The sequence below is a fragment of the Ostrinia furnacalis genome, unplaced genomic scaffold, assembly GCF_004193835.3.
Source record: "Ostrinia furnacalis isolate ACB-3 unplaced genomic scaffold, ASM419383v2 OfSCF4059, whole genome shotgun sequence".
Classification (NCBI taxonomy): domain Eukaryota; kingdom Metazoa; phylum Arthropoda; class Insecta; order Lepidoptera; family Crambidae; genus Ostrinia; species Ostrinia furnacalis.
This window is the reverse complement of record NW_021134298.1, coordinates 48,122-54,121: the sequence shown is the minus strand read 5'-3', so window position 1 is coordinate 54,121 and position 6,000 is coordinate 48,122.

Below are 6,000 nucleotides of genomic sequence, written 5' to 3'. Positions count from 1 at the left end.
GGGGGGGGGGGGTGCAATTAGTTGTCAGTTCACGAGTGAGTACTATCATCATCGGTTACTATCCAACATCCTGATGCGTGCGCTTCATATGATTCTGTGGCTCGACTTTCGCCTGGCGCGGCAACCAAATAAAAAGCCTAATAAAAGCCGGACAGGCCGGACAAGGCAATATTTGGCCGGACAAGTCCCTAAAAAGCCAAACATGTCCGGCTAAAGCCGGACGCCTGGCAACCCTAGTTGGGGAGGTCTCATGTTCGTATTTTCTCTCTTAATAGACCTGTCTGTGGACTGACAATCTGGTGAAGGTCGAGGTAGTACCTGGGTGCAAGCAGAGCAGGATCTTTATGGAAATCCTTGAGGGAGGCCTTTGTCCAGCAGTGGACGTCATTTGGCTGAAACGAACGTAAGAAAGACCTGTCTGGCCAGCATAGTGCAGGCCACATTCTCCATTTGCCTCTCTGGTAAATTGGAGAGGGTCGTGTTCCTGCATGATGAACTTCCACTAGACAAAGAATTCACGTTTGTGTCACGTCGATAACAAAAGTATTAAACCTTAACTTCGAACTCCTCCTACGAGACTACGAGTATGTTCTTCTGACTAATTTCGTTGCGGGTCCAATGACAGTTTAACTTTCCGGGACAAACTTGACCTTCACTGGTTGGGTTATTGGCGGTCAAGCTGTAGATCCTGGCTACACAGGAGTTGCAGCGGTGGGAACGAGAGGTGGGAATAGTCCAGTACGTTTAAAAATCTGCATAAATTCGTAATTTTAGTCAGGATTTTTGATAGAATGTTTATAAATAGGGGTCTTTTCGGCAAACCGGTGCTGATAATGAAATCACTGATTAGGTAATCATCAGTAAATACCGGTTTATCGGATTCCTCGTTTCAAGGTCTTCATAATGTCACTGTGTGACAATTTCGGCCAGAAATTAAAGTAATTAAAATAATCATTATGGTTGTGTTGTGAATATTAGCAAATCATTTATTTATGTCACTCTTAATGTTTGCATTATCAAAAATAGATAGTAGTTAGGTAGGTGCTTACATTTGCAATGTATCTTTAAAATTTTAAAGTAGGTAATTTAAGATGACTAAAAACAAATTGCAGTTCTAATTCCGATTTAAAATTGTATTGTTATTATGTTTATTTCATTACTTACCACAAACATTTTTTGTTGACACTACCTACGTGCATAGCTAGGCATTAACTCGTTAATCCGTTAATCGTTAATTAACGAAGTTAACATTTCTATTAACGGATTAACTTTTAAGTTAACTTTAAAAAATGTTAACGGACTCGTAAACTTCCGTTAAATTATCCTAAGTCCGTTAATCGTTAATCCAGTACCTACTATTTGCCAAAAAGATACAGCAGGCACGCTGAAAAACACTAGAAAAACGCGTTCTGACAAGTATTTTCGGGCTTCCAGAGCTTTCGTTTTTGTAACCAGAACGAAACGATATAAAAATGCTTTTTTTATTTATAGCCTGACCAGGAACATAAAAACCCTCGCCATGTTGCGGAAATCTAATGGTACTAATTTCTTTTAATGGCAACAATAACTAAAAACTTCATTGACATGTCACCTTGCATGTCAGTCTATTGCTGTCAAAGTGTAAACAAACTTTATTTTAAATGTGCGCAATTGATTTTGTGAATGAAATTGCTAAAATCTTTTTATAGTCGTGAAAGAAAAGTGATTCACAATGTGTTAAAGTATTTGTCAAAGAGAAATACCAAGGGTTCGGACAATATTTTCATTGACTAATGTTTCTAACAAAGGTTGTCAAATTGACTGACATGTTTATCGTATAGTACAGTCCACTATGAAAATTAGCTGTGGTTTGTTTCAACTACCTATTTTAAAGTTTTTTGTCACTTTCTAAGTGTTCAATTTTATGGAATTGGGAAAGAAGTACCGAGTTTGAAGCGTTCATGAGCAGACATTGCAGTTGAATATTCAAGTTCTGAATTTGATTATTGATGAATAATAAAATAAATCCTACTAGCTCGATTCTCGATTGATGGTTTCATTTAATTTATTTAAACCAGGTTACCTATAATAATATGTTTTCGTTAATTTATGAAAGTATTAAATTAGCCCGTAATCCTGAATCCTGATACATAAAGTTAGCCTATTAATTTAACACAGGTACGACTAGAGATGTGCCGCTGAGAAAGTTCTCGTTCCCGGCAATATTCCCAGTGAGAATATTCTCGAGAACTGAGAACGCTCCCGGGAATATTCTCAGTGTTCTCGACAGAATACATTTAGTTTTAATTTTAATTTTGTTGTTTATATGTGGTATTATTTGTAATGCTTCGATGTTTTATTAACTGGGCGTTAAGACTAGTCGTTATAAACAAGGCATGAAACGTGTGAGTGAAATATTGCTGTCTTGCTCACTCTTTTCGTGGCGAACGCGTACCGCGGCTTTAGGACTCGGCTACGGTATTTGAACATGAGTGTGCCTCTGAGTTTTAAGGCCCTTGCCACTCTGGCAGATTTCAAGCGGATTTAAAGAGGAGCGGCGACGCGACGGCGACGCCGCGTGAAAATATCGTGAAGCTTCCTGAAGGTTGTCCAACCGAGCTGGATTCGATGATTGACCTTTTTTATCGAAGTTGGACCTACTGTTTGTCCCAGGTATACATTGTTGTCAACAACTTCGAGTGTAGTCTCCAACTTTTAGAGGGTGGGTGCAACACGGATTTTAGACATGATTTTTAAATCTTGACCATGGTCATTTTGAGACCCACTTGTTGAGAGACTCTATTGAGGCCATCGAGCATTGTGCCTAGATCTTCCTGCTAAATCCGCTCCAGCCCAGAAGCTTGAAAACATCTTCTAGGGCGGTGGTGATGACGTCTCCCTGTCTCATCCCTCGCTGCAACTGGATAGGTTTCGGGTCCTGATCTTGAAACGGACTGTTACTATGGCGTGTTTGTACAAGCCTTTCAACACTTCAATGTGCCCATGTCTCAATCGAATCGAAGGCTTTCTCATAGTTCACATAGTGGCTAATTATACTTCTTGATCTTCCGTATAATCTGCCGTAGCGTATATTATTATGGTCTATGGTACTAAAGCCTTTTCAGAAATCGGCTTGTTCGGGGGGCTGAAAGTTGTCAAGCCTGCTAGCGTGAAACTAGCGTGCTTCTGAAAAGCCTTTAGTACCGGCGTTCCACCTGCTTTCAGAAGCTCAGCCGTGATTACGGTGCCATGTTGTTTTTCAGCTGTTTGAGAACCATTCTAATCTCGTACAGACTAAGATCAATCTAGCTAGCACGTATTTTATATAAACATGTGTCAAATGATCCGTCAGACAGGCTATCCACAACTTATCCAGAAGTGGTGAAACAGGCCCTTACTAAACGATTGTGAAATATGCCCTTAATGTCAAATGTAAAGAAAAGTATAAAAAACTAAAAACACACTTTTAATTACTAACAGGAATCATCAGGACCCTGGACATCATCTAGCATTAAAGTGCTCGAAAAGACAAATCCAACGAACCCAAACTCGATGAGTTTCCGCCGTTTCGTTTAGGAGTTTCTATGGCCACCTCCTGACTCCATCATTAGGACCCTGGACATTATCTAGCACTTAAAGATATCGAAAAGACAAATCCAATGAACCCAAACTCGATGTGATTCCACCTTTTCGTTTAGGAGTTCCTTTGGCCACCTTCCAGTCCCATCATCAGACCAGCTGGTACCACAATATTGTATTGTCATCTAATCTGCATAAAGTTTCATGATAATACAAGACTTAGAAATGCATGTAATTCAGATTCTAAGATTCCATTACATAGAACCCAAACTCGATGTGATTCCACCGTTTCGTTTAGGAGTTCCTTTGGCCACCTTCCAGTCCCATCATCAGACCAGCTGGTACCACAATATTGTATTGTCATCTAATCTGCATAAAGTTTCATGATAATACAAGACTTAGAAATGCATGTAATTCAGATTCTAAGATTCCATTACATAGTTAGTTACATACACGACGACCTAATAAAAGCGTGTTAAAAACGAAAAAAATGACAGTTATATTATTTAATTGCGTGTAAAAAGAAATTTCTGTCATCTTACATATCATTAAAACGACATTTCACGACGAATAATAAAATATAATAAAGGAACAGTTGCCGAGAATATTGCCGAGAAAGTTCCCGAGAATATTCTCGGGAACACTGAGAATATAGCTTTTCTCTGCAAATAGAGTGTATTGTTTAATATACACTTATCTGTCGACTTAATTTAAAACTATTTTACTTAAAAAAGTTTGTTTATTTCCATTTGATAAACATGATCAACCTTTCTCACTTAGGAGAACGCTCTCGAAAGCGCTCCCGAGAATATTCTCAGTGAGGAGAGCGTTCTCGGGAACGGCACATCAATAGGTACGACTGTACTCAGTGTTGCACTATCAAATGCAATTGATGCGCCTCTATGCCAGGGTTTTTATGTTCCTTGTCAGGCTTTACCTACTTATTTACAAGCTTTATATTGACTTCACTTGTTAGTATGTGTGGGACAAATCTTGCAACTGAATTTAAGACCAGTTCTCCTCAACCGATTGAGCTGAGGTATTTATGTAAGTACGATGAAAATGCAACGTTATGGTACCATTACGCTGATCTGATGATGGAGTCAGGAGGTGGCCATAGGAACTCCTAAATGAAACGGCGGAATCGCATCGAATTTGGGTTCGTTGGATTAATCTTTTCGAGCACTTTAGTACTAGGTATATGATGTCCAGGGTCCTGATGATGGAGTCAGGAGGTGGCCATAGGAATTCCTAAACGAAACGGTGGAGACTTATCGAGTTTGGGTTTGTTGGATTTGTTTTTTCGAGCACTTTGGTGCTAAATTGTATTGTAATTAAACCAATGTTGCACCCACTCCTCTGAAGGTTCTACACTCGAATTTGTTGACAATTATGTATACCTGGGACAAACAGTTCAGTTAGGTAGGTCCAACTTCGAGAAAGAGGTCAATCGTCGAATCCAAGTCGGATGGGCAGCGTTCGGGAAGCTTCGCCATATACTCACTTCCGAAATACCGCAGTGTCTCAAGTCGAAAGTATTCGACCAATGTGTGTTGCCAGTGATGGTATACGGATCTGAGACGTGGTCGCTTACTATGGGCCTCATAAGAAGGCTCAAGGTCACCCAAAGGGCGATGGAGCGGGCTATATTCGGAGTTTCCCTGCGTGATCGAATCAGAAATGAGGAGATCCGCAGGAGAACCAAAGTAACCGACATAGCTCGCAGAATTGCTAAAATCAAGTGGCAGTGGGCGGGGCACATAGCTCGTAGAGACGATGGCCGTTGGGGCAGGAAAGTTCTCGAGTGGCGACCACGGGCTGGAAGACGTAGCGTGGGCAGGCCTCCTACTAGGTGGACCGACGACCTGGTAAAGGTCGCGGGAAGAGCCTGGATGCGGGCAGCGCAGGACCGTTCATTGTGGAATACCTTGGGGGAGGCCTTTGTCCAGCAGTGGACGTCATTTGGCTGAGACGACGAATTAAACCAAGGCTCTGAGATTGAGATTGTAAAATAAAATTATAATAATAAAAAGTCTATTCCAAACTATGGACTGCTTTATTTGTCTACATAATGATTTTTTTATATTGTTTTTATTTATTATAAAACTTTTTTAAAAACAAGCTTTTATTCTGAAATGCAGTTGTTACTAAAAAATATTTGAACCTTGCATACAATTAGTTTTTTCGTTTTATTATCATGTGTTAACGGATTAACGATTAACGTTAACTTGCGTTAAACATTGCTAAATGTAACGTTTTAACGTTTAACGAAGTTAATTTTTTTATTAACGTTTTAACGATTAACGAAGTTAACTATTTGATTAACGGTGCCCAGCTATGCCTACGTGTAATTAGTTGCCCTGTGGAACTTCGCATCGCCTAAATATGTTCATCAGAAATAATGTATCATAAATCAGAAATAATAAAAAAAATCTGAGCCTA